The sequence below is a fragment of the Myripristis murdjan genome, chromosome 9 (genome assembly GCF_902150065.1).
Source record: "Myripristis murdjan chromosome 9, fMyrMur1.1, whole genome shotgun sequence".
NCBI classification, from domain to species: Eukaryota; Metazoa; Chordata; class Actinopteri; order Holocentriformes; family Holocentridae; genus Myripristis; species Myripristis murdjan.
In genome coordinates, this window is record NC_043988.1 from 37,260,484 (window position 1) to 37,272,983 (window position 12,500).

General features: G+C 43.6%; 1 protein-coding gene across 1 annotated transcript in view; it reads right to left on the reverse strand.

Moving 5' to 3' along the window:
• LOC115364844 (zinc finger MIZ domain-containing protein 2-like) overlaps nucleotides 1-6,233 on the reverse strand; it is a 27,024-nt gene extending 20,791 nt beyond the window's left edge. The window contains 1 exon segment of the mRNA XM_030059480.1: nucleotides 5,822-6,233. The gene's annotated coding sequence lies outside the window, so the exon portion shown is untranslated.
• Between the last annotated feature and the right edge of the window lie 6,267 nt (nucleotides 6,234-12,500).

Here is a 12,500-nt window from a genome sequence, read left to right on the forward strand (position 1 = left end):
ACAGTCCAAAACCAAAGACATTTTCTCTATGATTTTAGTTCATCGTAGTTTTGTAAACAGTACAGTTTCAGTTTGTTGTCTTTGTTTTCACCTCTAGTTGTTGTTATTTCATTCCTTTTTGTTTACAATATTAACCTTGATCAATACCACAACAAAACAAACAAAAACAGATTCTGATTCAGCATATGGACACATCTCCTGACGTTTCAGATCTGAGACTTGAGGGAAAACGTTTTAATAATAAAAGCGGAGATATTCAGCCTCACATCATAACGCCCATCTGCTATTGGCTGATCTACAGTGCCAGGTGATGTCATCAGCTCATAATTGACCAATAATAAACAGATCAATAAATCAGATCATAAGATCGGGATACTGATCAGGGGAGTCTGAGACTGACCTGGGATCTGTGTTTAATCTGCTGCTTTATCTCTGAGCACAAAGGCCGTTCCTGCCTGGGCCAATAAACCTGTAATCTACTGTAATCTACTGTATGTTCTACTGCAGCCAATCACACGCCTCGAGCCTCGAGCCTCGAGCCTCGAGCCTCAGCGCCGTGTCCGATATTCTGCTCAGCGACAGAAAACAAATTTTTATTTTTTAATTTTATTTTTTTTCTTTTCCTAATCAGAGGTCACATTGAGTCCTGCTGTTTCACTTCATTTTATTTTCCTACATTTCTGAGACACAAAATGTTTTCGGCTCAGCAGCCCTGCTCACAGCTATACTGCACTACCCAGGTGATTACAGGTATACTTTTTATCCTCAATTTCTTATTTCTGTATTTACTGTTGGGCTATTATTCTAAGATTAATGCACATATTTTGACATAATGCATATATTTTTAAGATATATTTTTCCTTTCTATTCCTTATAATTTCACTTAAGCCATATGCATGTGTGTATGTATATATGAATATATTTTATCCATTTATTTATTTTTTTCTTCTTAAGAATTTGAGCAACTCACCCAATTTCACCTCGAGGATCAATAAAGTATTTATGATTTATGATTCTGGTAAGTCAATGTCAGTTTCAAAATATCCACATCCTGCTTATAGTCCTTCAAAACATGGAACAAAACCTCACTGAGAAGAATCAACAATAAATAAATAAAAATACATATCAAAATAACATTTTTCATGAAGAAACTTCTTTTTAATTAAGAAACAATATTTTCACGTTTGAATGCAAATGTTTCCAAAAGAAAAAAAAAAGATATTGTCTGAATTTTTTGTTAACATACCAACTGAATAATTTCTTAACCAGAGCAAACCGACCAATGAGCACTCACCTCATCGTCCAATCAGGTGATTAAACAACCAACCAATTAAGTGAAGCTGAATAATTAACGAGCTGACTGAGCCGACCATCTGTCCCGTCAGCTGACAGGTGAGCAGCACACACTGCTAACACACCTGCCACCACAGCACCTCGCTGCAACCTGTGTGTGTGTGTGTGTGTGTGTGTGTGTGTGTGTTGCCTACAGGTGGATCCTGTGGGAATCGAACCCTGAACCCCGACAGCGCTAACAAGGACCAGGAGCCTGCAAAGTGGAAATAAACCAGAATGGTGCAGGCCGATGTGCAGCCTGATAGCCTGCCTGTGTGTGTGTGTGTGTGTGTGTGTGTGTGTGTGTGTGTCAGGTCACTGTGGAGAATCATCTCACATGGTACACACACTAGCTGTATTTCCATTAAACACTGGGAACGACCAAAACTGAAGTGCATGTCCATAACATCTGTGTGATTAAAGGTCGATGTCATCATCAGCTGACTGTTGCTACCGGCAACCAGTTTGTGTACTGGCTCCATGGCTGGGACAGGATCTAGAATGAGTTGATTTCTTCTTCTTCTGTCCACCTGGACACCGCTCTGTCTGAGGTCAGAGGTCAAACGTCCTGCTTTCACCCAGCAAATGTGTTTCCATCAACTATCAACATTTCTTTTTCTCAAAAACAAAAAAAAGTGGGCATATCGACCTTTAGTTGCAATTTCGGGGGGATTTTATTTCACATTTGCCGTCAAGCTTTGTTTTGTAAGTCGCTACAGAAAAATGTGTGTAAGACAAAGAGTTGATGGAAACTCAGCTGTGTTTTCATTCCTGCTTCTCTCCAGACTCTCCAAACACACCTGAACGCACCGCGGCTCAGGCACGCGGCCCAAGCATGTTTTTAACACGGCGCGATTACATTTACATACGAAGTCAGTGCAAAGATGCAAACAGCCGTGAATCCAAAGCACTCAAGTAAAATGACATGAAATTCATGTATTCATGAATTCACCTCAGTTGAAATTTTCCAACTTGAGTGAAAAATTCACGTCTGTATTCGTGTGAGTCCGCAACCCGAAACCACGCTCTAAAACTAAATTGGTCGGCACACTCCTTTACCCGGAGTGTGTTCAGGTCCTGGTTCGGCCTGAATCACCTGGACGTGGCCCCGCCCCCCTGACGCTCTCTGACAGGTGAAGGTTTACATCTTTCCTTTTTATTTAGAAAGTAGATCCAGCAGGCAAACCTCCGCAGAGTAAGACCTGACCTGGTTGTACTTTCACAAATAAATGAAATTATATGAAAAAAAAAAAAAAAAAAAAACGGTCCCAGGTGTTGTTGCTGTGTCTCTGCTGCTAATCCTGTGCTGCTGCTGGGCTCTGAGCTCAGACTGGGATTTTATTCTGGGAGCTGTTCTGCTGTGGAAGTGAACGGACAGACCCAAACACAGTGCTGTGGATCAGCAGCCCAGAGCAGCTACTGAGGAGATTTCAGCTCCATGTGGACTCACACACACACACACACACAGGACAGGTTTAGTAAAGTTTACAGAGGAGACAGAAAGGTCCTTGAAGTTCAGGAGATCCCAAGAATCCTGCGGAAGCGAAGCGATGCTGGGATCCAACGTGGGCTCATATAAACCTGGTGAGAACCCTGACCTCCTTCCTAACGCCGTGCATGGCAGACCGGCTGTGAAGGACTTCCTATGGACACTCTCACCTGGTGCAGACCAGCGGTTCTAAAATGGTGGTGCGCTCCCCTACAGGTACGCTGGAGTACTGCAGGGCGTATGTGAGTTTTATTTTTATTTTTTAAATGTTCACTTAAAAAATATCTCTCGTGCATCATTCCTAAAATAACCTATGTAATAATAAGTGGAATAAAAACTGTAAATGTCTGTTTGATAAATCACGTTATCTTCAGTTCTCCCTCTGAATGTTAGGGTTAGGGTTAGGGTTAGCGAGGACGTTTGTTCACTCTGAGCGGGAAGACGAGACCAAACAAATCCAGAAAGTGGATCAGTGGTTGAAGCTGGGAACAAGGAGGAAGAAGAGAAGAAGAAGCAGAAACACTAACATGAGAATCTGCTCAGCATCAGGTTGTTGGTTCACACTGATGGAGCTGGACTGACCCTCTGACCACAGGAGGCTCAACTGGTCAGGACCAACTGGACTGGGAAAATATTTCAGAGGGGAACTTTACTGGGAACGGGTAGGAGAGGGTTAAAGCCCGTCAGCCACACCTCCTCCTCCTCCTCCTCCCGGTGTCCTGTTGCTCCTGCCTTCTATACAACACGCTGTTTTATAATAGAAATGCGCCAAGATGAAATTTCGGGGGCAATAATGATAACCAATAATAATTTGTTTGTTATCACTGATATGAGGACCAATAACACTACTCTACACTTGCAAAAAATTTTTTTATTGCCTCATAATCAAGATGATTTTAACACTGATATTCTTCATCAAATATTCCTCTTAAAGCGCGAACAGGCGGCGATGCAGGTCGGATCAAGTCAACTGAAACCCTGTACAGCATCAAACACAATGAACAGCACGCCAGCCAACATGTGCTGCTTGTGTTAAATAACAGTGTCTAATAATGACAGAGACAGATCGGCATTCATGAATTAAAAGAAAAAAGGAAAAAAAAAAAAAACTTCAGCTTGTCGACACCCATCAGATGCAACTGGCTGAAATTCTATGATCACAACAATAAAAAATTTGTACGTTTCTCTTGTGTGGGAGGATAATGTGTCTCGTGCACCTGTGATCCTGACGAAGGCTTTGTGTGGCCGAAACGTGTCGCTGTATTCAAGAATTAACTCTTATATGGTATTCGTTTTTTGTTACACAGGGAGTCCTGCTGGATCTGGTAGACCCATTGCAAATTGGGGCTTTTAATTCAACATAATCAAACCTTTTTTTTGTTAAAATACTCAGCAGATTTTTACTTCATCCCAACTGCAAGTAATATAAACAATACATATGTTTGTTGTTTGTGAAAACGGGTCCCACAGACCTGAATACCTTATAAGGGTTAAAGTGATCTCTCCCATTCACCACTACTTCATGCCTGGATATTTATGCCAAATATCTGGACAGCGATGTGATATGACTGTGGGTTCACATCTAACTACGTGAAAATAGATAGACAGATATAGATAGATAGATATTTATTGTCATTGTACGTAAAAACATAACGAAATTTCGCCTGCAGCACCAAAAATCAGCATAAAAAGGGCATAAATAAGGGTTAAAATAATGTACAGATATATTGCACGATAATAAATAAATAAATATTGCTCAGGTGAATTGCACTTGTCCATCTGTGTATTGCACTTGTACTTGTTCATCAGATCTCAGACTATCTCAGAAGGCAAAGATACGGATGAATTGTACGGTTAGGGTGAGACAGCGATTGACCTGTTCTGATCAATAAAGTACTTTGTGAAGTATTTTCTACCTCCAGTCAGAATTATTATGCTGTTTATTTTTGTTTTGTTTTTTGTTCTGATCAATAAAATACTTTGTGAAGTATTTTCTACCTCCAGTCAGTATTATTATGCTGTTTATTTTTGTTTTTTTGTTTTGTTTTAACACATAATATCAGTATTGTAAATCATGTTGCAATGGAGATATTAACCTGAACTATCAAGGTGTGAATTTTGTCCACGTGGGGCAGCCGTACTCCCAGGTGTGGCTGCACACCTGTCTCCTCCTCCTCCTGCTCAAACATCTCACATGAGCCTGAATATCTACACGACCAGTTTTTCATGTTTCCCCTGTCCAGCCTGAGGCCCCCGAGCCTCACTTTGAACCGCATGTAAACAGCAGCGGTGAAATAAAAACTACCGATCAGACAATTACAGACAGGTAACTGCACACCTGCCGGGACAGCTGCCTGGGCTTCGAACCGGCAACCTCCCGTCCACACAGCGTGCACGCCACACACGCACACGCTCGGCATGATATGGTTATACTGTTGAGTGTGTGTGTGTGTGTGTGTGTGTGTGTGTGTGTGTGTGTGTGTGTGTGTGTCGTCCCCGGCAGTGAGCATGACACAGGAGACATTTTGAGATTCCTTGCAGTGTTGCCCACCACAGATGCTAATGCTAACAGGCTAACAGGCTAACGTCCCAGTGTTTTCACAGCGTTAGCTTCCTGCTGGCTAGCGTCGCCATGCTAACGTTAACATCATCTGATAAACCACCCGGAAAAAAAAACACCAAACACCGCGTTTTCACACGTCCACGACATCTTTACACCTCACGTGTCTGACAACAGGCGTGAACCGAGAACATTTATCGAAAAACACATGTTCCCGCAGCTTTTATCAGGCTAATCTGCTAGCTAGCCCCGGCTGGCTGTGACAATGGAATGCTACGAGGCGAGCTAGCAGTTAGCCTCGGCTAGCTTCCTGCTTCCAGCACAAAACAGCGAGCGGCTAGCCGACATGTGCACGGCGAGCCGCCTGCGTCCACCCCGCGGCCCGGGGCTGCACGTCCTCCGCAAACAAAGGATAAAACCAGTTTAGAGAGCTGACCTACCTCCTCTACTTCCCCGGTCTCCAACCCCTGGTCCGGGGCTCCGCAGTCTGAGCTCCTCCGGGCCTCCGGGGCATCAAGGACCGAGCGCACCCACAGCCTGCGCAGCCCGCAGCGTCCAGCCGCTCAAAATGTCCGAAATCTCCACAAACGTCCTGAATGTTCCCTACAGTCCAACACGGAGGGCCGGACTCCTCCAGGAGCGCCGCGCTACGGGTTTCACCTCCAGCCGGCGAGCCTCCCTGCGAGCTCTGTGTCCGACTATCCGTCCTCTGCCGCGGCTGCCACCATCCCGGAGCTACGACAACATGATCGATACGATAGATCATCAATAACGTGTCAGCGCGAGGAGGCGAGCATCTCCACCGCCGCCGCTGCCGCTCCGTGTGGACCCCGAGCAGCCAGCAGGAGGAGAGCTGCAGAGAGAGAGAGAGAGAGAGAGAGAGAGAGAGAGAGAGAGAGAGAGAGAGAGAGAGAGAGAGAGAGCGCAGAACACACACACACACACACACACACACACACACACACACACACACACACACACACAGCACCGAGGACAAGTCATACAAGTGGAGCAGCTGTTTTGTAATTATGAATTAGTTATTTCTATGTCTAATTTAATTAATTCAGTCGTGTTTAGCTGAAGTGAATGAAGCAGAATGAATTGGATCTAACGAGCTGAAAAGAAACATTCATTCATTCATTCATTCATTCATTCATTCACATTGAACCCTAAACACATTTCTTCACATTCACACCCAGAGCAAAACCTGTGTGTGTGTGTGTGTGTGTGTGTGTGTGTGTGTGTATATATATGTATATATAGTCTGTATATGTTATATACACACTATGTATATTCTATTCTATACTATTGTTATTTACAATTCATTTATTTTCATAATTAATTATTATCATTAGTGGCCAAAACACAATCTATAAAAATACTTCTATTTTAATAAAACAACAAGAGTGACAACAACAACAACAACAATAATAATACTAATAATAAAATATGATGACGATGCAGCCTAGTAATAAATTCAGTTCACACTGATACAGTTAAAATCTGTTCCTACTGATTCTGATTCTGATACTTGGAGTGGTGGTTGTAGCCATAGGCGACATACACTACTCACAAGAACTTAGGGATATTTGGCTTTTGGGTGAAATTTATGGAAAATATAAAAAGTTCACGCTACAGTGATATTATATCATGAAAGTAGGGCATTTAAGTAGAAGCATGCACTGGTGATTTCCTCATCTCAAACAATTTCTTGAAACAAAAGCCAACAACAGTGGTGGATATACCACAACAAAAAATGTCAGTGTCAATAACTTGTCATGTGCCCTTGAGCATCAATTACAGCTTGACAGCGACGTCTCATGCTGTTCACAAGTCGACTTATTGTCTGCTGAGGCATGGCATCCCACTCTTCTTGAAGGGCGGCCCTCAGGACATTGAGGTTCTGGGGTACAGAGCTCCGAGCCTCTACACGGCCACTCAGCTGATCCCATAGGTTTTCTATGGGATTCAGGTCTGGAGAAAGTGCAGGCCACTCCATTTGAGGTACCCCAGTCTCCAGCAGCCGTTCCCTAATGATACGACCTCGATGAGCTGGAGCATCAAACACCTGATGTGAATTTTGCCGTTAAACTCCTTGTTAGAGAACAGCAACTTGTGCAAAAAGTACTGAAACACTGAACAGTTGGACATGTGCATTCAAAAGTTTACAGAAGGTCACATTAAGTTCACCTGGAAAGGTTAGAATGCATTTTAGGTTCATCCTGAAATTTCACCCGAAAGCCGAATATCCCTAACTTTTTGTGAGGAGTGTATATATGTCAAACTTTTCCACTTTTGAAATCATTTCTCACATAAACACGACACAGATGCGCTGAGGTGACGTCACAGGGCGCTGCGCCCAAGTTGAAAATGTTTAACTTGAGCGCAGCGCCCTGTGACGTCACCTCAGTGCGTCCAATAGGAGAGAATATTGGAATCGGGAAAAAAAATAGGTGGATTTTGGCAGAAAGGCACACCAAGAATGGAGGAAAGCCTCGCTGTGGCGGTCTGTCTGCGTGCAGAGCTGTGGGACAGCAGACTGCAGTCCTGCCGGTGTTGTGCCAAGGTACCCATCCCCAATAAAAACTGTGTCCCCTGTCCGTGGGAGCCGACAGGAGCGTGCATACATTCAACGAGGGCGGAACTACAATGTTTTAGTGCTCAAGTTTTATCCACGAGCTTTTGCAGAGGGTTAGGGTTAGGGTTAGCAAATTTAAGAAGTTGCTTTGATTGAAAACCCATGTTTTACTCGGCAAAACTTGACAGGGGACACAATTTTTATCGGGGATACGTACCTTGGCACAACACCGGGATCTCGTTAATGACAGGCACACGGTGCATCCGGAGCTGCTGGATTGTCCGCCAGAGAAAAAGTGCACCAGAACGGAAAACTACTTCCTAGCATCTGTTTTGGTTGCATAGCAACCAGCGCCACATATGTGCACAACACACATGCGTGCGCCCTACTCTGCGCCCGTCTGCGCCGCACCCGGCGCTCGACATATAAACCTGCCTGCCGTAGCAGTCCATCCTACTACGGCACAAAGCACACTTCGACGTAGCCACACAACACCGCGAACAGGTGAGACGCGCATAGACGCGTCACCATGGGAACCAAGAGTTCAGTGAAAGATAGATAGATAGATAGATAGATAGATAGATAGATAGATAGATAGATAGATAGATAGGTATACTTTATTGATCCCAGACTGGGAAATTCACAAAGGGGTGGGTACCTGTTGCCGACGGCTGTTTGCTTAATGATTTTGGCTGCTACAGCGAGTGTGTCATAGCAGCCACACTCCCGCCTAGCGGAGCCGTCCTGAAAACCGTCCTGCTTAAATTCCCTATTGACTGGCTGTGCCGGCAAAAGGTCCGCGCCGTGCGTGCGCTCTGTGAAAGCCCCGTAATACTGAAATGAGGCCATATCACACTCCCTTGGAACATTATAAAATAAACAGGCTTCATTCAAAACAAGTGAACAGTGATCTGTGATACTTCTGTCTTCCTTTTTGGTTTGGAGTTGGTCATGACTGAGTCCTTTCATCGCACTGGAACATCAAACACTAAAGCCCTGCTTATGCTTTGTCGTACGACAGAACCGCCAAAACAGCTGAGGTACAAGCCCACAGCAGGAGGTGGTTTGTCGGGAGGCAGGAGGCGGTGTGTTGGGAAGCCGTCCCCACACGCCGCTTCCCGACACACCGCCGGTGTCCCCCCCTCTTGAGATATTGAGGACTTGACCCCCCCAGAGGTGGAGTCAGATTTGCGCCCCTGCTTGTAGCAGCAGTATCAGTGGAAGTAGCTGATTGGTTGGCTGACAGATTGATAACTCTGTCACTGATTGAATAATTATTATCTGTGTTGTAAACAGGGACTGAGGCCATTTAAAGTCTCATCATGTTGATGAACAGGAGGCAAATATTGATGAACTGAAGGACCACAGCCAATCACAACGCAGCACCAAGCATCGCTGCTATCCTGCCTAGCAACACCTCAGTCTATCAATATTATTCAGGTCAGTGTGGATCAATAACCATTCACCGATTAGACACGCACACACACACACACACACACACACACACACACACACACACACACACACACACAGACTCAGGACACATCACTCTGACTCTGTCTCTCTCTCTGTCTGTCTGTCTCTCTGCTGACAGGCAGATCGACAGGCAGATTGACACACTAAACATTTTAGTCGTGTGCAGATCTGGCTTTTCAAACGTCTGAATGGGGACCCTACACTAAAAATAAAAACAATAATACATAAATAAACAGCAGACAATAAAGAATTTCAGAACCGCATTTAGACCTTCACAAAAATGTTTGGTCACCAAAAATTCAACTTTAGGAAACCGTTCTCCAGAGTGGAGAAGCTGCTGTCTTTGTATTTAACACAAATATCTGAAGGAGTGCTGGCGCTCCACCCATTCTAATACCTGTGTTATTAGACCTGTGTTATTAGACCTGTGTTATTAGACCTGTGTTATTAGACCTGTGTTATTAGACCTGTGTTATTAGACCTGTGTTATCAGACCTGTGTTATCAGACCTGTGTTATCAGACCTGTGTTATCAGACCTGTGTTATTAGACCTGTGTTATCAGACCTGTGTTATTAGACCTGTGTTATTAGACCTGTGTTATTAGACCTGTGTTATTAGACCTGTGTTATTAGACCTGTGTTATTAGACCTGTGTTATCAGACCTGTGTTATTAGACCTGTGTTATTAGACCTGTGTTATTAGAACTGTGTTATTAGACCTGTGTTATCAGACCTGTGTTATTAGACCTGTGTTATTAGACCTGTGTTATTAGACCTGTGTTATTAGACCTGTGTTATTAGAACTGTGTTATCAGGTCTGGAAGATCAGAGAACTCAAGTCAAGAGAAGGAAATCTGCACTCAGTGAAAGTTTCACCTCACGATGAGCCCTTCATCACAGCACAGTGATGCTCTGATGAAGGTCCATCTGCACTGACTGGGTGTGCAGATTTCCTCCTCTCTAGGGGAGACTGGGGTAAGCTGAGCCAAAGGGTAAGTTGAGCCACCCCCTGTTGCTAGGAAACGGTAAAAAACATTGATCATGTGACCAAATATTTAAGAGGAAGGCATCATTTCATGGAGTCTGTGAAGGTAAGAACCACATGGGTAAAGTGGTTAGACATTTATTTCCAAAAAAACCATTTTTTACTCTTGAAAGTGAATTTAGTCTTTCATAAGTTTTATGAGAATTGTGTTAAGACTAAAACAGATCATTTTAAATTTGTTTTATACATCAGTTGTGGTATCTATGAGCTACAACATGAGGTCATAAACCTAGCATAAAACTGCACCATTTTAGCTGTGGGGACTAAAAAAGTCAAAATGGTAGCTCTGGGGTAAGTTGAGCCATTTGACCAGGGGTAAGTTGAGCCGCCCCAGGAACAGCTGGAGAAAAAGTGTAGAGGCAGAAATGTCGGAGAGTAGGCTCAGCTGGGGAGAGCTTGAACAAAAAGCCACGAACAGGGTGAAATGGAGGATATTTGTCAGTGGCCTGAGCACCCAAGAGGAGCAAAGGGCTTAAGTCAAGTAAGTCAAGTTGAGCCAGAGGCCCATACACTTAATAAGTGTATTTTGGCTGTAGCCTAAATGTCTTAAATATTAAATAAATATGAAACATTGAATAAATAAATAAATAGATTAATTAATAAAATAATAAATATTATTTATTAAGTGTATGGGGTAAGTGTGTTTTGGTTTAATGTTCAAATGTGTTCCGTTCATATGTTCATAACTGACTTTACTGTCAGCAAGGGGGGGGTACGGCTCAACTTACCCCGCTCCCTGGCCCAACTTACCCCATACACGGGGTAAGTTGTGCCACGAGACCACTTTTTTTGGACATGCTATTTTATGGAAACAGTTATGTTTACACTCATTCTGTTTGTTGGAAGAGATGCACAACATCCTGAAATATATGCAGATATATTAGTTAGTGACAAAACTATGATTGCCTTGATGTAGTGATCCTAAATATGAAAAATGGCTCATCTTACCCCAGTCTCTCTACTTGAGTTTTCTGAGCTTCCAGCACCTTACACAGTTATTTGAGCTGGTGGAGCACCAGCACTCCTCCAATAAAGCAAATATTTGTACCAGTTCAACTGCAGTGCCATTTACAAGACAAATATGCACATTTACAACTTTGATCATGTAAATGACAAACGTTTAGTTCCATTTGTGCTGATGACAAATATGAAAGCAGTGAGAGATTTGTGCAGCACACCAGAAGCTGACAGGGTCACTCCATGGAGGTTCAACAGGTGCCTCCCACCTGACCGCCCACAATCTGCTGATTTCTACAAGATCTTTTGCATATTCCAAACCTCACACTCTGAGTTACAGCTCCTCAAAGTTCATACGGGTAGGGCCAAAATTTGCATTTTGTATTCACTTTTTTTTTCTAGCGTTTTTTAGCCTCATAGCTTCATTCCTTATAGAGATGAAAACATGAAGGTTTCAGCAGAAAAACTGGAGCAGTTTAATGTCTGAGACTCAGGGGAACAGAAACCAGCGCTGGTGTCCTGGAGGTGTCAGATGTTTTCTGATAATTCATCAGAGAAAACTGGAAAAAATGCATTTTGGGAAAACACACAGCAGCGTGTGGGACAGGTGGCTGTTAAAACCCGTTTCAGCTTCAGTTTCAGCTGCGTTTTCAGGCCAGACTCATGTTCCAGCCATGACGCCTTCTGTGCCAACATTATTGTTATTATTATTTTAAATAGGCATCGTTTGACTCTCAACCACAGTGGTGATAACGCTCAGTGAGTGAACACGGTATGCAGTGTACCTGGTATGTATGACTTCATGCCACTCAGCCTCATGGCGGATTCACGTGCTCGTGACGAGCAGCTGGTTAAAGGCCGGGCACGCTGCCGCTGACAGCCGCAGGAGGTGGGAGGCAAAACATTCAAACAAGTACATGTTGTGTGCACGTTCTGTGTCTACAGTGTGCAAATATGAAAAAGATATTGTAGGAAAAGATCAGCGGATTCTGAGGCGGTCAGGTGGGAGAGGGTTTGTGGTGTTTCTGAATGAGATGTGGAGTGGAAACAACAGAACACAGAG